Raw genomic sequence first — 23,794 nt, forward strand, 5'->3', positions numbered from 1 at the left:
ATAGCCAGGGGAATTTTAAAAAAGAAAACCATATCTGGGGGCATCACAATGCCAGATTTCAGGTTGTACTACAAAGCTGTGGTCATCAAGACAGTGTGGTACTGGCACAAAAACAGACACATAGATCAGTGGAACAGAATAGAGAATCCAGAAGTGGACCCTGAACTTTATGGGCAACTAATATTCGATAAAGGAGGAAGGACTATCCATTGGAAGAAAGACAGTCTCTTCAATAAATGGTGCTGGGAAAATTGGACATCCACATGCAGAAGAATGAAACTAGACCACTCTCTTGCACCATACACAAAGATAAACTCAAAATGGATGAAAGATCTAAATGTGAGACAAGATTCCATCAAAATCCTAGAGAAGAACACAGACAACACCCTTTTTGAACTCGGCCACAGTAACTTCTTGCAAGATACATCCACGAAGGCAAAAGAAACAAAAGCAAAAATGAACTATTGGGACTTCATCAAGATAAGAAGCTTTTGCACAGCAAAGGATACAGTCAACAAAACTAAAAGACAACCTACAGAATGGGAGAAGATATTTGCAAATGACATATCAGAAAAAGGGCTAGTTTCCAAGATCTATAAAGAACTTCTCAAACTCAACACCAACGAAACAAACAATCCAATCATGAAATGGGCAAAAGACATGAACAGAAATCTCACAGAAGAAGACATAGACATGGCCAACATGCACATGAGACAATGCTCTGCATCCCTTGCCATCAGGGAAATACAAATCAAAATCACAATGAGATACCACCTCACACCAGTGAGAATGGGGAAAATTAACAAGGCAGGAAACAACAAATGTTGGAGAGGATGTGGAGAAAAGGGAACCCTCATACACTGTTGGTGGGAATGTGAACTGGTGCAGCCACTCTGGAAACCTGTGTGGAGGTTCCTCAAACAGTTAAAAATATACCTGCCCTACGACCCAGCAATTGCACTGTTGGGGATTTACCCCAAAGATACAAATGCAATGAAACGCCAGGACACCTGCACCCCGATGTTTATAGCAGCAATGGCCACGATAGCCAAACTGTGGAAGGAGCCTCGGTGTCCATCGAAATATGAATGGATAAAGAAGATGTGGTTTATGTATACAATGGAATATTACTCAGCTATTAGAAATGACAAATACCCACCATTTGCTTCAACGTGGATGGAACTGGAGGGTATTATGCTGAGTGAAGTAAGTCAGTCGGAGAAGGACAAACATTATATGTTCTCATTCATTTGGGGAATATAAATAATAGTGAAAGGGAATATAAGGGAAGGGGGAAGAAATGTGTGGGAAATATCAGAAAGGGAGACAGAACGTAAAGACTGCTAACTCTGGGAAACGAACTAGGGGTGGTGGAAGGAGAGGAGGGCGGGGGGTGGGAGTGAATGGGTGACGGGCACTGGGGGTTATTCTGTATGTTAGTAAATTGAACACCAATAAAAAATAAATTAAAAAAAATAGATAAAAGAAAATACAACATATCAAAAACTTTTGTACACAGATAACAGCTAACACAGTGCATAAAGGGAATTATATAGCACTAAATGTTTGCATTGGAAAAGAGAAGTCTCAATTCAATAATCTAAACTTAAGTCTAAAGAAACTAGAAAAAAGAATAAAGTAAACCCAATGCAAACAAAAAAGGAAATACTAGAGCAGAAATCAATAAAATTAAAACAGAAAAACAATTTGAAAAATCAGTAACAAAAAGCTGCTTAAAGAAAAGATCAATAAAATTGACAAAACTCTAGTATAACTGACAAGAAAAAGAAAAGACACAAATACCAGTACCAACAATGAAACATGGGATATCACTACAGATCCTGCAGACAACAAAAGAATAATAAGAGAAAACTATGAACAATTATACACACATAAATTTGAAAATCTAGATAAAATGGACCGTTCTTTTAAAGTATAAACTATCACAACTTGCCCAATATGAAACACATAATTTGAATAGCACAATTATTAAGAGAATTTAATTCACAATTAAAAAACCCAAGACAGAAGTCTTTAGACCCAGATAGCTTCACTGTAGAATTTTACTACACAGAAGAACACCAAATTTTATATGATCTCTTCTAGAAAATAGAATAGGAGGGAACTCATTTTACAAAGCCTGATATCAAACCAAAGACAGTGCAAACAAAAACAAAAACCAATACAATACTCTCAAGATTGTGGATGCAAAAATTCTTAACATAATATTAAGCACATGTAATTCAGCTACCTATAAATAGGATGAGTGCACTATGACCAAGTGGGGTTACTACAGAGATGCAAGGCTGATTTGGTATTCAAAAATCAATCAGTGTAATCAACCACACTAACAGCCTATAGAAGAAAAATGACATGATTATACAATTGATGTAGAAAAAAGATTTGACCAAAATGAACACCCAAATGTGAATAAAAATGTTCAGAAAACCAAGAACAGAAGGGACCTTTATCAACTTGATAAAGAATATTTGTACAAAAACCTACACCATCATCATACTTAATGGTGAAAGACTAAATACTTTTCCCTTAAGATTGAGAACAAACAAGGCTATTGTTCACTTTGATCACTGCTGACCAATACAGCACTGGAACTTCCACTTCTAGTTGTAAATCTAAGAAAAAATGCACAAGACTTGTATGCTGAAAACCATAAAACATTAGTGAAAGTAATCAAATACTTAAATAAACCAAGGTATATAATATTCATGGATTGGAAGATTCTACATAGTAAAAATATCAATTCTTCCCAAATTAATATAGATATTTAATGTAATTTCCAAGAAAATCATCAGTGATTTTTTTCTGTTGGAGATATAGCAAGATTATTTTTTTTTTTTTTTTTTTTTTTTAAAACTCTTTTTTTTTTTTTTAATTTTTATTTATTTATGATAGTCACAGAGAGAGAGAGAGAGAGAGAGGCAGAGACACAGGCAGAGAGAGAAGCAGGCTCCATGCACCGGGAGCCCGATGTGGGATTCGATCCCGGGTCTCCAGGATCGCGCCCTGGGCCAAAGGCAGGCGCCAAACCCCTGCACCACCCAGGGATCCCTATAGCAAGATTATTCTAAAATTTATGCAGAAAGGAAAGGAACTAGAATAACTAAAAGCAATTTTTGAAAAAAAAAAAGTGAGAGAAATCACTTTTCCAGACTTCAAAATTTACTATACAGCTACAGTAATACAGATTGTGTGGTAGTGGTGAGGGGCTAGATGAAAAAAAAAAAATCAGTGGAATAGAACAGATACCCAGAATAGCCCCACATATGTACACTGAACTGATTTTGAAGAAAGATACAAAAGTAATTCAATGGTGGAAAGATAACCTTTTCATTAAATGGTGCTGGAGAAATTGGACCTCCACTTAAAAAAAAACAAAACAAACAAAAAAACAACAACTAAATCTTGACCAAAGTCTCACACTAAAAATAAGAAAAAGGCCATAGGCTTTATAATGTAAAACTATAAACATTTTTAGAAAAAATAGGTGATAATCTTAAGGACCAAGGGCTTCATGAGGACTTCTTAGACATGACATCAAAAATACAACCCATACAGGAACCTGGGTAGCTCAGTCAGTTGAGCATCCGTCTCTTGGTTTGGGCCCAGGTCACAATCTCAGGGATGTAAGATTGAGCCCTGCACAGGGTCTGCCTGCTTGAGACTCTCTCCCTCTCCCCTTCTCTTCCCCATGCACTCTCTCTCTCTTTATCTCTAAAATAAACATATTAAAAATAAAAACAAAACAACCCATAAAAGAAAACATTGATAAATTGAACCTCATCAATAGTAAAACGTTATTCTATGAGAGAGACTCTATAAAAAGGATGAGGAAACAACTTACAGGGAGAAGGAAATATTTGCATACTACATATTCAATCAAGGATATCCAGAATAAAGAACTCTCGAAACTCAACATTTAAAAAGTGATCTGATTAGAACATAAAAAACAAAAGACAAAGAGACATTTCACTAGAGAATATATATGGATGGCAATAAGCCCATGAAAAGATGTTCAACATCACTAGCCATTAGGGAAATGCTAAGACCATGATGAAATAATACTATACATCTTGTAGAATAGCTCAAAACCAAAACCAAAAAAAAGTTTGGATGCAAAGGCAAGGATGAGGATAAACTCAGTTTCCCCTAAGTGTTTGATGGGAACTAAATGGTACAGCCAGTCTGGAAAAGTTAGATAGTTTCTTAAAAAGCTACACAATTATTATGTGTCAGCAATTGGGCATTTATCTTAGAGAAATGAAAACTTCATCCATATAAAAGCCTTTATATGATTGTTCATAGCAGCTTTATTTTTAATATCCAAAAGCTTTAAACAATGAAAATGCTCCCAATAGGTGAATAATTAAATAAATGATGGTACAACCACACCATGGAATGCTACTCAGCAAAAATAAATAAATAAATAAATAAATAAATAAATAAATAAATAAATAAATAAATAAATAAATAAATAAATAAAATAAAAAATAAAAAAAAAAACGATTGCACTATGAACATATGCAACAACTTAGATGGATCTTAGGGGTATTATAGTGATGAAAACAAAGTCAATATCAAAAGTGTATAATTCCATTTACATGATATTCCCAAAATGATAAAATTATAGAAGTGGATAACAGGCTAATGGTTGCCAGGAGTTAGGATTATAGGGAAGAGGTGTGGGCATAACTATAAAGAGGTGGCAAGAGTGGCTTCCCAGTGGTGATGGAACCCTTCCACACACTGACTGACATGGTCATCACACACATCTACATGGAATAAAGTGATAGAAAATGATACATGCACATTATATCAATATCAGTCTCCTGGTTTCAGTGCTGTAGGATAGTTATGCAAGATGCAACCACTGGGAGAAGCTAGGTGAAGGGTATGAGATTCCTCTGTACTATATTTGCAGCATTCTGTGAATCTGTAATTAATTCAAAATAAAAAGTTTTAAAAATAGTCAAATAAATCAAATAATTTATTATGTTGAACCCAAGAATATAGGATTAATGTAGTAGGGTGTCTTAAAGTTTCTTCTTTTTCTGTGTGCACAAACTTTATAATGTGAAATGTCTACATTTCTTCCCACTATTACCCCAAACTTACTAACAAAAGTAGCTGACCCTCCTCCACATATGCCGCTTTTGTTGTCAAAATGAAAATGGAGTCAGAAGTTTACTAGCCTTCTATTGATGGCTGTTTTTTAAAATATTTTATTTATTTATTCATGAGACACAGAAAGAGAGAGAGAGGCAGAGACATAGGCAGTGGAAGAAGCAGGCTCCATGCAGGGAGCCCGATGTGGGACTAGATCCCGGGACTCCAGGATCACACCCTGGGCCGAAGGCGGCGCTAAACCACTGAGCCACCCGCGCTGCCCTGATGGCTGTTTTAATGAGAAATAACATCTATCACTTTAGGATTGGCAGTGCCACCAGTGATGAGTAAAATGAGGCTCAGGAAGATGACTTACCCTTGCTATGATAGGATTGTTCAAAAGTAAGAAATCAGCAAAGAGCCCAGTTCTCCTATCACTCAACTCATGGCAATTAGCATTAAATTCATTTGTTTACAGAGAGTTAACTAGTACCAATAGATGCCTGTGTTTCAAGGAACTCTTCACTAAAAGGATATCTTGTAAATATATTCAAAGAAATTCAGTATTATCATTTTTATAACTAGTCAATACTAGTTGGTCCAAGGGTCCAGTAGAGGACCCCGATGTAATGATAAGAACACCAGAAATTTGCATGCTAACTAGCCCACTGGGTAAAGGGTGGCTTTAAAGGATGGTTCCTTTTAATAGATACGTACCGAACTAACTGTGCTCTTCCAGGTGAAACAGGTGGTCCTGACCTTCCAAGTCTTCCTCCATGTTTTTTCTCTTGAGTGTTTCTTAGTAAGCTTTTGTGCCTAAAAATATATTAACATTTTAAAATTAACTTATTGTGGATTGATAGGAAATTAAAAATAGAAATGTACATAAAGATTTCATCATTTTCATGCACCCGTGTGACATGTTTTCCTAATACAGAAAATAACTGTATGAGTTCCAGCCTCATCTGACACCTGGGATGTCCCTTCAGTCTTTCAGGCACATTTTGGCCAGTATTTCTTTTATAAGGACCAAGTACTAGGAACTGTCACTCTGCAGGCCCCTTCACTCGGAGCCTTCTACTCTGGGCACATCCTGCCCTGGGTGAAAGTTGCCTGGTTACTTCCCTTCCCCACCCGACTCTGCCACAGGGCCTGGATCTGGTTTTCCAGGGATTCTCAGGTTTAGCGTGGTCCTTGGCACATAGTGGGTTTTCATTACATAGTGGCTAGGTAAACTCATAACTGAAAAATGCCAGCACGTGGGAAGAGCGGTATTTTAAGATTCACCTTCCAGCATAACAGAGCAGCCTGTGTATTTGTCATTTTCACACTCCTTCAGATAGGAGTCACAGAGATCAAACACCTCAAAATTGATGAGAATTAGAGGAACAAGAGCATCTCCTTTTTCCCCAGGACTCCTTCCATCTGCTCTCTGGGTTTGCTGGCAACATGTACTCACTCCGTGGTTCTCAGAATCCCTGCAAGTGAGGGTCCCCTGTGACCAGCTGGGAGCCACTTCTTGCTTTACCCAATCGGGGACCGCATGGAACATTAAAAATAGGCTGAAATTTGTAAGCTATATGCTAATTTAAAAAGTGTCCTTGGCATCTCCGACTGCCGGCTTTTATGAAACACAGGGCCTTAATCTGTGCTTAGGTACCTATTTATAGACGTCCCTAAGTGGAACTCGTTTTGTATGTCAGACATTCTTTAAATTAGTGTCCGCTTCACTTAAGCCTGTTAATATTTCGGAGGCTCTAGCCTTTCTATGGTATTTACTTAAAGTTCTGTTAATAGATAAGATGCTGTCTCTATCAAGATTTCCCTGATTCACTTCACATAATTTTAATCATTCTAAATTCACCTAGCACTTAACTTCTTCAGGTCCCTACCACTGCGTTTACATTGCCCGTGAGATTCCTCCATGTCTTTTATCATCTTTTTCACGTGATATTAGCCCTGACCTACCAATTGAGTCAATGGTGCTCTTGCCTTCCCTTCTGGTGCCCACACATAAGCCGTATTCACGCCAAATACTTCTACTTGGAATATGAAGAGCAGGGAGGGACTGACTTGTATTATGGAGGGACATGTCAACATCTACTCTGGACTTTCTCCCATGACATAAACTAACAACTAGGCAAATGTGGTTACTGAGGATGTATCAGAGAAGCCCTCATGCAAATTTCTACATACTTTTTGAAATCAACAGTGGCCTTCCAGTTTAAAGTTGGCTCTAATCTCTTGGTCATTTGAATCTTCCCGAAGTTAATTTGGTTCTTCTCTAGTATATTCTTGCTTGAAGCAAGAAAAGCTTTAGGAAGGGCGTCTGCTTCTTCCTTCTTAGGTACCTCCTTAGGCTCTTCATTTTCTTTTTTCCATTCTTCAGTGAATCTAATATCCTTTATGTACAAAAAAAACAGTAATTTTTACAATGACATCACTTCTGAATTATTTTGTGCTATCTGAAAATTAAAAAGTGATAACTTCAGAAAATGAAGTCTCTGATGCCTCTAACTTGTGTTGCTTAGTGACACACACTAGAGAAGGGCCACTTCAGGACTCAGGTCTCTACTGGAGTGACGTTGCCAGAAATGTGATGTTCCTAAGCTCCCCTCCCCACTGCAGCACACACAGATACAACAGCAGGGTTAGACCTACTCACTCCTCACTACTGCCAGACAGATCTAAACTCAAGGGCTGCCTGGGTGGTTCAGTGGTTGAGTGTCTGTCTTTGGCTCAGGGTGTGATCCTGGGGTCCCAGGATTGAGTTCCACATCAGGCTCCCCGCAAGGGGCCTGCTTCTCCCTCTGCCTATGTCTCTGCCTCTCTCTGTGTGTCTTTCATGAATAAATAAAATCTTTTAAAAAAATATCTAAACTCAGATGCTATATTGACTGGGACACATCATGTATAAATTTCTGAAACAAAGGATTAAAAGCATATTTTGCAGTTAGCCAGAGATAAAAGACACATGACAGAGGAAGTCATTATATTTAAAAGACACATGACCGAGGAAGAAATATAATTATTAAAAAAGACTTATCAGAAACAATGCAAGCCAAAGGAAAAGAGAATGACATCTTTAAAATATTTTTTTTTAAAAAAGACCTGCCAACCCAAAATTCTAAATAGAGATTAAAAAAAAAAAAAAAAAGCTTTCAAAAATAAGGGCAAAATAAAGACTTTCATAGATGATCAAAACCAGAGAATTCTTGTTCACTTCCGGAAGGCCTGTGCTAAAGCAATGGCGATGAAGTTCTTCATTCAGAAGGAATAACATACCAGAAAGAGGACTATACCACATCTATACAAAGAAATGAAAATCTGTAGAAATGGTAAAAATATAAAAGACTCTTCATATTATTTTTAATTATTCTAAAATGTAATTGATTCTCTAATGTAAAAATAGTATTGTTGTGTTGAGGGGTTAATAGCATACAAAAGTAAAATGCATGACAATAGTGCCAAGGGTAGGGAGAGGCACTGAAGGTTACTGTGGTAAGTTCTTAAAGTCTTTGTGAAATGGTAAGACAGTATTTAAAGGTGGGTAGGATAAATTAGAGATATACATTATGAGCCCTAGGGCAGTCACCATGAAACTTTTAAGAAGCATAACTGACAAAAAGCATAAATAAAACAATCATTTTTAAAGGCTCAATTAATACAAAAAGGGCAGGAAAAGAGGGAAAAAATAACAAAGAACAAATGAGACAAAAAGAAACAAGTAGCAAATTAGTAAATTTAAATTCAAATCAATCCCTAGTTACATTAAATAAAAATGATTTAAAACTTCAGTTAAAAGAAACTGGATTGAATTGGATGAAAAAGGTATTTAAAAACCCACTTTCCATACGACCAATAATCAAAAAATGCAGGAATGGTTACATTAAAATCAAACAAAATGGACTTAAAAACAAAATATTATCAGACCTAAAAAGGGAGACACATAATGACAGTCAACACAACTCTTATTGTATATTCACCAAACAACAGAACTTCAAAGTACATTTAGAAAAAAATGTAACTAAAAAGAAACATAGATAAGCCCACAATTATGAGACTTCAAAAACTCCTCTTTCAGTAATCAATAAAATAAGCACACAAAAATTAATAATATAGAGAACTGAGCAATACTATCAATTACATTGACAAAACTGACAATTATAGAACATACTACCCAATGGCAGCAGGACACATATTCCTCTCAAACAAAAAAGAAATCACCAAAATTGACCACATTTTGGTCCATAAAACAAACATCTACAAAGCTAAAAGGACTAAAATCATATGAAAAAAAAAAAAAACCTTCTCTTAATTCAATGGAATTAAACCAGAAACCAGTAAAAGAAAGATAACTAGAAAATCTTCAGATATATTAATGTGCCTGAAAACATATCAAAATCTATGGGATGTAGTTTATGTAGTGTTCATATAGAAATTTACAGGATAAAACTTTATAGTAGAAAAAATAAAGGTCTCAAATGAATGGCTAAACTTCCAAATTAAGAGATTAAATAAGAGCAAATTAAACCCAAAAAAATCAGAAGAAAATAAAATCATCAAGAGCAGAAATCAAATAAAAAGGAAAGCAGCCAAAAAAATCAATGAAACAAATAACTGTTCTTTAAATAAAATCAACCACTTCTTTCCAGATTAATCAAGAATAAAAAGAGAGAAGACTCAAATGATCCATATCAGAATTGAAAGAGCAGTCATCACAAAAGATCTTCCAGACATTAAAGGATAATAATGGAATGTCATACTTGATGCCAATAAATTAGATAAGTTGGATAAAATGTAAGAATTCACTGAAACACACAAACTACCAAGGCTCAAGAAGAAGAAACTGGACTAGCTCTATATCTATTAAAGAAATCAAATTCTCAATATAAAAACATTCCAATAAAGAAAGCTACAGGCACAGATGGCTTCACTGGTGAATTGTATCAAATATTTAAGAAAGGAATAATATCTAATTTGTATGAAGAATTCTAGAAAGAAGAAAAGTAAGTGAATATTTCCCAATTCATTTTCTGAGGCCACATTACCCAGCTACCAACACCAGATAAAGATGTTAAAAAATAACTACTAACCCATATCTTTCATGATTATAGATGCAAATATCCTCAGTAAAATACTATCAAATTTCATCCAGTAATGTCAAATAGGGTAAGACATAATGATGAATTGGGATTTACTCCAGAATTGAATGTTAGTTCAATACTCAAAAAAGTCATCAACAGACAAAAGAAGGATAATCGTGCGATCATCTCAAGAAATGCAATAAAATCACCACCTCAAAGCAGCAATGGGCTCATCTCCCATGGGTTAAGTGGAGGCCCTATGGGAAGCATGTAAGAAGGCACTCTCCCTCCCTATCAGCCAAGGTAGTGTCAGCAGAGGCTTCATAGGAACTGAACTTCCACCCCTGTCCAACGGTAATGAAGCATACTATTCCACCAGAGTTGTCAATGGAAAGTGAAGAACTCAGACCTTGCAGGACCTCCAGACTCCACCAGCAAAGTACCAGAGAAGGCCTGCTAAAACAAAAGATCTAAATAAAATCCATAGTTTCACAACATAATGCCCCAAATATCCAAGACAATAAAAGATCATTCATCCTACCAAGAACCAGAAAGATCACAACTTGAATGAGAAAGGATAATGTAGGAATAATGTTTATACCAAGATGAAATAGATGTTGGAATAATTTGATATGAATTTAAAGCTGCCATCATAAAAATGCTTCAGTGAGCAATTTTCAAGACTTAAAACAAACTAAAAAGCCTCAACAAGTAAATAAAAGATATGAAGAAGAACCAAAAAGAAATTTTGAAACTGAAATTTATGAACCAAAAAAAAAAAAAAAAACCTCACTGGATAGGCCTAACAATATGATGGAGAGGACAGAGGGGAAGAATCCATGACCTTCCATGAAATTACTCAGTATGAATAAAGAAGGGAAAATTCATTGCAAAAAAAATGATAGAACCTCAAGATCTGTGAGGCCACAACAAAAATTCCAAAATTCATGTCATCAGAGTAACAGAAAGAGAAGAGGAAGGGAGTCAGACTAAAAATGTATTCTAACAAGATTTGAAATTTTCTCAAACTTGGAAAAAGACATAAATCTAAGATTCAAGAAGCTGAGGAAACCCTAAACAAACAAACAAAGTTATCCATGCCAAGACACACACACAAAAATCAAACTCGACAAACTAAAGACAAGGAAAATTCTTAACAGCCATGAGACATAAACAATATTTTGCTTTTAAGAGGAAAACAATTAAAATAATAACAGATAATCATGGAAGCCAGAAGAAACATTTTTTAAACACTGGAAGTAAAGAATTGTCGGCCTGGGATACTATATCCAGTGAAAATATTCCTTCAGAAATGAAGGGGAGGTCAAGAAATTCTCAGATGAGGGAAAATGAAGAGAAGCTGTCATCAACAAACTTAACCTAAAAGAGTAAGTTCTTAAACAGAAAGACTATGATAAAAGAAGAAACTTGCAACAGCAAAAAAAGAAAAACAATGGAAAAGAATAAAAGTGTAGGTAAATACAAAAGACATTCATTCTGCTTTTGAGTTTTTTAAATGAAGTTTGATGTTTGAAGCAAAACATAATGCTGTCTTATACAGTTAGCAATGAATATGGAGGAAATAAAGACAATTACAAATGAGAGAGGTAAAGGGACTTAAAAGAAGATAGTTTCTTTTTTTTTTTTTTGGTTACTAAAATTGTATTTATTTTTTCAGTCCCATCAGTGTAATAGTATTATAGCTTTTGCAAGAAGTTTATGTTGAAAGAGAAATGACATAAATTCTCACATAGTATATTTGTAAAGAAAGACTATGCTGACAGTTTTTTTGTGTGACATATCAGGGAGTTGCAAGGGATTAAGTCATACACAATTATTGTTTGAAGGCGACATGGTTTCTGTACTTTGCTCAAACTGGTATAATGTCAAATAGTAGATTATAATTGATTACATAGGTATATATGGTACAATACTCATAGTAACCACAAACATGCAAAATCTTTACAAAGAGGTACATTCAAAACACTATGGATAAATCAAAATAGAATTCTAAAAAATATTCAAGTAATCTGCAGAAACCACAGGAAAAAGAAAACAAAAATGAAAACTAGGAGGAACACAAAATAAAAGTAAAGTGGCAAGCGTAAGCTCTAACGTATCAATAATTAAATGGATATTATCTAAACACATCAGTAGATACATCAATTGAGTTACACAAATTTATTTTTAAAATGACTCAACTATCTGCTGTTTACAAGAAACTCACTTCAAATATAACAATATATGTAGCATGAAAGTAATAGGGGAGATGGGTGCTGGGTGGCTCAGTCGGTTAAGCATCTGCCTTCAGCTCAGGTCATGCTCACAGGGTCCTGGGATAGAGCCCCACATTGGGCTCCCTGCTCAGCTGGGAGTCTGCTTCTCCCTCTGCCCCTCCCCCCGCTTGTACTCTCTCACTCACTTTCTCTGTCTAAAATAAATAAATAAAATCTTTAAAAAATTATATTAAAAAAGAAAATAATAGGAAAGAAAGATATAACATGCAAACAATGGTTAAAAGAAAGCAGGAGTGGCTATAAATGTATCCAATTAAGTAGACTTCAGAAAAAGGAAAATCATGAAGGACAGAGAGGGACATTACATGATGATAAAATGATCAATCAAGAAGATATAGCAATATTAAATGCATATACAGAGCTTCAAATACAAAAACAGAACTAAGAGAAAAATTAGACAAATCCATAATTATAGTTGAATACTTCAAAACTTCTCTCTCAACAACTGATAGAAAATCAGCAAGAATATGAAAGAACTTAGCACCAAAAACCACATGATTTTTTACACAAGGTAAAAAGAAGAGAAGAAATAATAAATACCAAAGTGAAGTAGAAAAAAACACACAGAGAAAAATCAATGAAACTAAAAGCTAAGTCTCTGAGGAAACAGAAAATCAAGAGACCTCTACCCAGATGAGTCAAGAAAAAATAAAACACCAATGACCAATATTAGAAGTGAGAGAGGTAACAATAGCTACATAGTCTACAGACATTAAAAGATGAATAAAAGAATAACCATAAACAAGTTTACACCAATACATGTGACATAGATGAAATGGACAATTTCCTTTAAAGATAATCTACCAGGGTGCCTGGCTGGCTCAGTCAGTAGAGCACGCAGCTCTTGATCTTGGGGTTGAAAGTCTGGGGATAGAGATTGGGATAGAGATTATTTAAATTAAAAAATAAAATGGCAAAAGGTTATGTATACTTTACATATATATATATGTATACATATATAAAGTATATGTATACTTTACTCCAACAGAATCATTTTTTAAATAAGTAAAAAAAAATAAAGATTACCATAACTTCCTCAAGAAGAAACAGATAACCAGCCTGGCCCAAACTAGTAAAGACACTGAAATCTGTTGTTTAACAACTTACCTACAAAGGACACTCCAGGCCCAGATGGCTTCACTACCAAACATGTAAGAAAGAAACAATATCAATTCTACACAAACTCTTTCAGAAATTGGAGAGGAAAAAAAAAACTTCCCAACTCATTTTATAAGGCCAGTATCACTCTGATAACCAAAACCAAAGATATTAAAGAAAACTACACATCAAAACCTTATAAATATAGATGTGACACTTAAAATCTTAGCAAGTTAGATCCAATAATATATAAAAATGATACTACATCCTGAACAAATGAGGTTTGTTCCAGAAATGTATGGTTATTTTTTTAAAGCTCATCAATGTAATTTATTACATTAACAAACTAAGAAAGAAAAAAAAACATGTAATTTTCTTAATAGGTAATCATTTGGTAAAATCCAACATCCATTCCTTTTTGTTTTGGTTTTATTTAAATTTAAATTAGTAAACATACAGTGTATTATTGATTTTGGGGTAGAATTTAGTGATTCATGAGTTGCATATAATACCCAGTGTTCACTACATCAAATGCCCTCCCTTAATGCCCAACATCCCATTCTCCCATCCCCCACACCCACCTCCCCTCCGGTAACCCTCAGTTTGTTCTCTATAGTTGAATCTCTTATGGTTAGTCTCCCTTTCTGTTTTTATCCAATATCTATACCTAATAAAAGTTTTCAACAATCTGAAATAAAGGGGAACTTCTTCAATCTTATAAATGTCATATACAGCTAACACATACTTAATAATGAGAAACTGAAAGTTTTTCCTTTACCACCAGGAGCAAGAGACTACTTCTATATAATTCTGTGCTGGAGGTTCCAGATAATGCATTAAGAAAAGACAAAAAAAGGCACTGAGACTGAAAAGGAAGAGGCAAAATGATCATTATATACAGTCAATATAATCACATACATAGGAAACCCTCTGGGATCTATGAACCAGACACTAAAACTAGTAAATGTTTCAGAATATAAAAATGATATATAAAAATCAAGTGAATTTTTATATAGTAGCAACAGATAATCACAAATTAAAATTTTAAAACTACCATTAACATTTTTTTTAAAAAAATAAAAATTCAACTTTGAAGTTAGATTCAACTTTGAAGATCTAACTAGCTTTATTAATTGATTCATGAAGCCAGCAGCATCCCATGTAGCTAGCAGACAAATGTTCCACTGAGCTAAACAAAAGAAATAATTTTAAAGGCAGAGAGACCATTTGAAAAAAGGAATTTATTAGCAAGGAATGTATTGTTTAGACAAGGTTGCCCTCTTAAGAGAAGCAGAAGGGGTAAATCAGTAAATATCCTAGTATTGACCAGGAAATTCCAATTGACTTGTTATAAGTTACATTCCTGGGTGGTTGAAATTGCAGTTATTTAGGTATAAATAATAATAATATAATATAATATATAATAATATAATTCTTGAGTGTTGACTTGGCCTAAGTAATGCCACTTTGGGCCTGTGGTTTTCTTTTTAACACTCTTAAAATATGAAATATTTATAAGTAGGTTTCACGAGATATATGCAAGACCTGTGCATTGAAAATTACAAAATATTGCTGAGAAACTGAAGGCCTAAATAAATGGCGAGACATACTCTGTTCATGGATTGGAAACCTCAGTATTGTTAAGACATTAGCTCTTTCTAAATTGATCTATAGATTCATCATAATCTCAACCATAATTCTTTCAGGCATTTTTAAAAAGATTTTATTTATTATTTATTCATGAGAGACACAGAGAGAGAGGCAGAGACATTGGGAGAGGTAAAAGCAGGCTCCATGCAGAGAGCCTGATGTAGGACTCGATCCCGGGACTCCAGGATCATGCCCTGGGACAAATGCAGGCGTTCAACTGCTGAGCCACCCAGGCATCCCATCTTTCAGGCTTTTTATGAAGAAATTGACAAGCTGACCTTAACATTCTAATGGATATGCAAAAGATGTAAAATAGACAAACAAGTTTGAAAAAGAAAACATTGAAGGACATATACTACCTGACTTCCAGACTTATTATAAAGCTACAATAATCCAAAGAGTGTGCTACTGGTATAAAAATAGACAAACAGATCACACCCATACAAACGGACAACTGATTTTAGACAAAGGTATAAAAGTAATTCAATGGAGAAAGGATGGCTTTTTCAACAAATGGTGCTGGAAAAACTAGATATTTATATGCAAAAGAAAAAAAAAGAACTTTGATCCACACCTCATATTATGTACAAAAATTAAATTTAAAGGCCTTAATGTAAAACCTAACATTTGAAAACTTTTAGGAAAAAAACACTGGAGAAAATCTTTCTGATACTGGGTTTGGCAAAGCTTTATGAGATACAACACTATAAAGAAAAAATTAACAAGTTGGACTTCATTAAAATTGAGGACATTTGCTCTTTGGAAGATATACTGATTGGAGAATGAAATGACAAGACACAACCAGAAGATCATATTTACAAGCCATATATCTAATAGATTACGTAAGCCAAAAATATATATAAAAGAGCTCTTACAACTCAGTAAAGAAATCAAACAACCCAATAAAAAAAAAACTGGGTGAAAGATCTAATAGACATATATGATATATAAATGGCAAATAAACATATGAAAAAATGCATTCAAGAAATGCAAATTAAAACCCAGTGAGATATTAGTACACACACCTATTAGAATGTCTAAAATTAGAGGACTGACCATACCAGTTATTGACGAATATACAGAAGAACTGGAAGTCTCATACATTGCCAGTGTGTATGTAAAATATTACCACCGCTTTGGAAAGCAGTTTACCCATTGCTTAAAAAGTTAAGCATGCAACCATATGATCTTGCTGTTTATTCCTAGATTTTACCCCAAGAGAAATGAAAGCATATGATCTGTGGAGATATACACCTGGAAATAAAATGTTAAAAATATGAGACCTTAAATTTTAAAGATATGTACAATGTTTTGAAAATAAAAGAATATTTGCAGGTGGGTGACAGAAAAGAAAATCAGAGGATCAATCTCAGAAGCCCAACACCCAACTAGTAAGAGAACAGAGAAGAAGGAATGATTAAAGATGTGATACCAAAAAAAGTATTTTTCTAGTTTTGAAGGACATATGTCATCATTAATGAAAAACAAACAAAACCAGCACCAACCATATCATCATTAAAATTACAGAACATCTGGAATAAGAGATCCTAAAGGCTTTGTTAGATGGGAAAAGTCAAAACAGGCCACGTAGGAAAAAAATGCCTCTAAAATTCTAAGTAAAAATTGTTTTTGAACTATCATTATAGAAACAATAACAGAGAGAAAAATAAAGATATTTTCATATGCTAACCCTCAATTTTTTCCCTGTTATATGCCTCTTTTACTCAGGAAGCTCCACCAAAATGATGGGATATACCAACAAAAGGAAAACTAAATGGAAGGGAACTTCAACATAATAAAGACCATATATGAAAAGCCTACAGCAAATATCACATTCAGTGGTGAAAGCCTGAAAGCTTTCCCCCAATATCAGGAATAAATATGGAGATAGTGTTCACTGCTTCTATTCAGTGCAAAATCCTAAAAGGTCTAGCCATAGTAATTAGACAAGAAAAAGAAATCTAAGCGGCACCGGGCAGGCTAGGAAGCCTGCCTCTCCCTCTCCCTCTGCCTGCTACTCCCCCTGCTTCTGCTCGCTCGCTCTTTCTCTCTCTCTGTTAAATAAATAAAATCTTAAAAAAGAAAAGAAAAAGAAATTTAAAAACACGCAAATTGAAAAGAAGTAAAACTATTTGCAGATGACATGATCTTTTATGTAGAAAGACCTAAAGATTAAAAAAAAACTGAGTTAATAAATGAATTCAGTAAAGTTGCAGGATGTGATTTTGAATTTCACATTCAAAAGCCAGATCTGATTTCAACACTAAAAAAAAAAAAAACAGTTCCATTTCTCCTCATTAGCAGTGAACAATCAAAAAGGAAATTAAGGAAACAATTCCATTCAATAGCATCCAAAAGAATATAATGCTTAGAAATAAATTTAACCAAGGAGGCAAAAGAAGACACTGAAAACTATAAAACACTGCTGATAAAAAAAGTTAAAGGAAACAAAAACAAATGGAAAGACACCCCATGTTCATGGATTGGAAGAAATAATATTGTTAAGACAACAATGTTATACAAAGCAATCTATAAATTCAATGTAATCCCAATCAAAAGCCTAATGCTGTTTTTTTGCAAAAATGGTAAAACCAAACCTAAAAGTCAAGGGAACCTAAATAGCTAAAGCAGTCTTTAAAAAACAAGAACAAAGTTTGAGGAGTCATACTTCTCAATTTCAAAACTAACACAAAGATAGAGTAATCAAAATAGTATGGGACTTGTATAAGGGCAGACAAAAAATAATAGAATAAAGAGTCCAAAAATAAACCTCTACATCTATGGCAAATTGATTTTCAACAAGGATACCAAGAACTTTCAATGGGGAAAGAACAATCTCTTCAACAAATGGTGCCCGGAAAACCGGATATCCACATGCAAAAAGAATTAAATTGCACATTACTTTACTTACACCCTATACAAAACTTAACTCAAAATGAATCAAAGACTTACAGAGATAACACCATGACATTATTAGATGAAAACAGGGCAAATCTTCATTACCTTGGCTTTGGCAATGGTTTCTTATGATACCAAAAATATAGGCAAGAAAAAATGTATTTGTTGGACTTTATCAAAATTAAAAATGTTTGTGCATTAAAGAACACTATCAAGATGAGTGAAGACAACACACAGAATGGGAGAAAATATCTGCAAATATTCTATCTGATAAGGGATTAATAGTCACAATATATAAAGAATTCCTACAACTCAACAACAAAAGACTACCCATTTTTTAATGGGAAAAGGACTTGAATAGACATTTCTTAAAATAAATATACAAATTCCCAATAATATGGAAATATGCTAAACATTACTATTAGGGAAATGGAAATCCAAACTATAATGGAATACCATACTTCATACTTACTAGGATATCTATAATAAAAAAACACACAATCACACACAGAAAATAACAAGTATTGGTGGTAATGTGGAGAAGCTGGAATCCTTCTACAGGAGCATAAAATGGTTCAATCTAGGTACAGTTTGGTACTTCCTCTAAAAGTTAAATACAGAATTAGCATATGACACAGAAATTCCACTCCTAGGTAACCTCCAAAATTAAAACAGGGACTCAGTTACTTGTAAGCCAATATTTATAGCATTTTCACAATAATCAAAAAGTGGAAACAACCCAAGTGTCCAACAATAGATTTACTGATAAACAAAATGTGGTTATATACACGAATGGAATATTATTCAGCCACAAAAAGGAATGAAGTTCCGACACATGCTACAACATGGATGGACCTTGAACATATTATGCTAAATGTAATAAGCCAAGCACCAAAGTACAAATTTACGATTCCACTTCTCTGAAATACCTAGGAAAGGCAAATTTATATTTGATTAGAAATCGAGAAACCAAAAAGTAGATTAGAGGTTCCTAGGAGCTGGGGAAGTAGGCATGAGGAGGTTACTGCTTAATGGGAACAGTTTTAGTTTGAGATGATGAAAAAGATTGGAAATGGACAGTAGTAATGGCTGCACATAATTAATGCCACTCAGTGATACACTCGAAGTAGTTAAAATGACAAATTTTATGTTTTGTACAGGTATTTTATAACAACAACAAAGGAAAACTAGAGTCCAGGAAATAGGTGATCAAACACCAGGGGAAAAAAACTCACAGGATGATGACAGAGAGACGTTTCAGGACAAGAGCAGCAGCAGAATAGTAAGAAAATAGAGTGCTCTGGAAGTGGCAGTGTCAGAAGGAAAATAACAGATCTGATAAACTGTCTGATGTAGGATTTGTGGAATTGACATCATCTTGAGAATCAGCCTGGGGCTTAAGTGTATCACTTTAGTATTTCTTGCATATTGCTTCTTACCCACATCAGCTTCAATCAAGATTTAATAACTGTATTAACTGATTCCTTTGTCCACCTCAAAAACTATTTCAAAAACCATGCAAGACACAGAGGAAGTACAGTTCTTATGCATATGCAGTTGACACACTTACTGAGACAATCCAACTAGTTAGTAATCATGGGATGCCCAGAAAGATAAAAATAATCAAAACATCTAGGCTTCATTAACAGGGATGACTGCTTTGTTCTTAGCATTATAAATTCAAAAGGAAAGATGAAAAGTGCTTTTTTAGAAAGCAATCTGACATATTTTACACCTATTACCTAAAGAGGTTCAGAAACTTCCTTGAAGTACTCCACTTATAATATTTCTTACGTAATATATTGTGAAAAACTCTCTAAAATTATAAACAGGGTCCAAAATAGAATTATTCTCACAGAAGGTAACATGTCAAGTAACACTATGCTATGATATTTCAAGATTCTGTAAACTTACCTGTTTAGACATATTTTCTGAAAATTTTGCCGATTTTTCTTTTAAAAATGTGACAAGGTCTTTATACATTTCACTTTTTCTCTCATAATTAATTTCCCCCTCATCTTCTGTTTTGCCCTTTGGAAGAAAAAAGTTTGGTGCAATTATTAATGTAGTAGCATTTGAAACCTGATCAATACATCACAACCCAAGGCCACATATTGTTTTCTTCTCTCGAGGATCCATGTGGCAGTTTTTATACATCAAAAATATGGGCAGAATTCTTCCTTCTTAAAGTTATCCATTTGTCCGTCCATCCACTCATCCACCCATCCATCATCCATACATTATGCTTTTACTGAGTACCTCCTATATGCATGTAGGGCATTTTGCTAGTTAGCAAAGAATGGAGAGCTTCCTTCCCTCTGCACTCCTCTAATGCAAAAAAACAAAACACACACAAAAAAAAAACATTATGACTTCAAGAGAATCTGATGAAGTCATAAAGGTCCCAAGATTAGAATGCCACCATAGAAAAGCTTGTTTCCATTTGTCACACTCTGTTCTTGTTCTGTGTGTAAAGAGGTTGCTATGGGATTATTTTCTAGAGTTACAACCTCCATGTAAGCACCTGACACTCCAACCTTTGTCTCCATACCTCTTTCTTTTTTGTCTCTTTCCCTTTCCTCACCTATCCTAATAGAAAAGATTTGGCTCTGCCTTAACCAAATGTATATATAAAAACCCATAGTGTGCTTTTTATATATACGTAACCACACACATACACAAAACATCATATACACCCATATAACTCAGGCGTGCCATGCATTTTGTCGTAATTATTGAATCATGTTCCTTATCTTTCATTCTTGAAATGAGAGGAACACTTAGATATTTCCATATCAAATAAAGGTATATGTAGATTAGTAGCTCTTGATAGGAACAAAGTGTCCTTGCCCCACTCTAGAAGGTCAAAGTCTCTTATTTTCTGATTGGAAATTTCACTTTCTTAGAGTATCAAAACAAACCAAAGGCTAAATCATATTAGCTCATCTCCCCCCTCTGTGCAGATATAATCTGAGAAGATCATGCTGAGAAGAATGCACCATAAGGCAAGTCAGATGAGATGCTTGCTGGTCATCAAGAAAGTGGCACTCACATTTTGAAGCCAATCCAAACCAAGAGGTAGCAATTCTCCCAACAGTCCCCTGTGATGAGGAATCCCCACTAAGGATTTAGGTTCTCCCTGCAGATATTGCCTGTGAGGCCCCACATTACATTGAAGACACCAAGGGCAGGGTTGCCAAGGGGAAAGCTGACCACCTAGTAAGTTCAGTGAACAGGTATGAGACAAAAATAAAATGTGTTCATGTGGAAGATTCAGAAGGCCACCACCCTGCTTAGTGCTCAGGGGTGGGAATCTGGAATGCTGTGTTTCTCCCTAGTCAGCTTCAGTTAGCAGCAAGTAAAAGGAAGACTGTAAAGCTTGGAGGAGGGAGAAAGGGACTGCTCCCAGCTCCTCGTCCCCTGTCCCCAGCAGTGAACCCTGGCAGTGGCAGCTGCTTCCAGTAGCAACAGTTGGTTCCAGTTCCCAGGGGTTTTTTCCCTATGTTCCCAGAACCTGGCTCATTACAACTCCTTAGAATCCCATTACAAACCAACCAGGTCTCCCTCTTCCAAGGTCTGGGTCTCAGCTCTGCTGGTTCTGCAAAGATCCTCTCCTCTGAGCTCCTGAGGTACCAGCTCCTGGGCATTGTACTCCTCTGACATCTGGGTGCCAGTTTCATGAGACCCCCTGTGCTCCAGCATAGCCTGGAAGCGACCATTCCTCAGAGATATGGATCCCAGCTCTGTGGGAGTCCCCCCTCTGAACTCCCAAGGGACCATAACCAATGTAAGCAGGGTCCCCTCCTCAGAGGTCTAAGTCCCAGCTCTGCAAGGACATCTTCTGAGACCCTAAGGAACCAGCACAGCCTGGTGGTGCTCCCTCCCCAGACACATGGGTCCCAGCTTCTTGGGGGTGCTTCCTCCAAGCTCCCACATTTTAATTCCTTCCCTTTGTCCTCTCAACACTTAGGGCAAAAGCTATAGTTACTGCTTCTGTGTTACCTCAGCCACCTCTTATTTGCCCAAATACTTGTATAATTAATTAATTAATTAATAATTAATTAATCAATCAGTGAACTGATCGTTACAGAGGTTTTCATTTTATAAAGTGGCGTGGGTTCCTTTGACGGTCATTTCTTAGAAGACTGATTTAATGACCTGCAATGGGGAACACCGAGGCTCATTCTGAAATGGTTTTGGATTTGCTCAGCAAACACATAGCAAAGGGATCTGCTTCAACCCAACAGAACAGAATCGCATTTTCTGTGGCCATCAGCATTCAGTCCTGGAGACATGCCTGCATTTACAGAGATGGAGCCAAGCACCAAAGACAACATGGTTCTTAAAAAATTACTTACGCCATTTAAAAATACTCCTTCTGTACTACAAGTAACACACAGAGTTTCAACATCATGGGGTGGTTTACCAGCACGTAACAAATTTCCCCATGAATTTGTCTCCAAGGTGGGGCTCGACATCCATTTGAAAATTCATAATCTGAAACCAATTATCGATCAATTAAAAGGAGCTCTGAAAAATAAAATATGTTATCTTAAAAAGAAATAAATATGATTACAGTTTTTTTCAAATACTCAATCCTAATGTAGCTATTGAAGCATTTGGAAATAATAATTATTTTACATAACAAAGCAAATCTGAGAATAATAGAAACCTGAAGTATAGTCAATAGATTCCAAGACAGTTTGTTCTCCTTTTCCTGAGAAATGTTTCAGCAGTCTATATGGTTCTTAACAGTTGTTGGGTTTAAACAGATTTGTCTGAAATGAATGATAAGAAATGCATTTTAACACTCTTAAAAGAGAATCTCCAGAAAACAGATGAAAAATCTACCATTTTAGCAAGGGGGGGGGGCTGGTGGGAGGAGGATATCACTTTTTATAATTAAATTGTAGTCAATTATACAACAACAAAATGTTGCAGTTAGTTTTTAGCTGTGTTATAGCCTTACAACCTGTCAAGACATCAAGAACCAGTGATTCATATTTAATGCAACATTAAATAAACTCGTTTAAAAAATTCATTTCATTTCTTAGTGGTAATAGCATAATACTAGAAAAAAAAACTACAAAAAGAACAAGTTTTAAACCTTACAAAGTCTACATGATATTTGCATTACTATTTAACCATCTATTTAATTGTCTGAGGAGAGTGAAAATAAGGCCACTTCATGTCCTCAGAATCAGGTGAAACCCCATAGAAAGCTCTAGCAAAGCTAACAGTAAATCTTTACATTTTAGAATTAGAAATATCCATGCAATACCCTAAAATCTACTGTTAAATCAATAACAACTCCTATAATTTGTGTATGTTTAAAAAAATTCTGAAAGCATTTTTTGTAACTAACTTTTATAGGTTTCTTTTTCTAAAAAGACTCACAATGAAATACGTTTTAGAGAATGATTCAGTAGGTACAGATTCCAGTTGTCTTAAGCAGCATGCCAACCTTCATCTTTATCTCACTCTCAGGATCTTCATCTTTGGTAATTTTATCAAGACTATTTACTGTGGATGTGTCTTCGTTTCACCGTGTTATAATCCAAACCCAGGATTTTTGTTACAGGATCTCTGTTAGCTGATCAAACAGTAAATAAAATAAAAATGATTCTCTTGTCTTCTGTT

At 35.0% G+C, this 23,794-nt stretch overlaps 1 pseudogene; it reads right to left on the reverse strand.

Annotated features, from left to right (window-relative positions):
- Window positions 1-22,647, reverse strand: part of LOC119878693 — a 54,949-nt pseudogene extending 32,302 nt beyond the window's left edge.
- Between the last annotated feature and the right edge of the window lie 1,147 nt (window positions 22,648-23,794).

The sequence above is a fragment of the Canis lupus genome, unplaced genomic scaffold, assembly GCF_011100685.1.
Source record: "Canis lupus familiaris isolate Mischka breed German Shepherd unplaced genomic scaffold, alternate assembly UU_Cfam_GSD_1.0 chrUn_S1830H2027, whole genome shotgun sequence".
Lineage (NCBI taxonomy): Eukaryota > Metazoa > Chordata > Mammalia > Carnivora > Canidae > Canis > Canis lupus.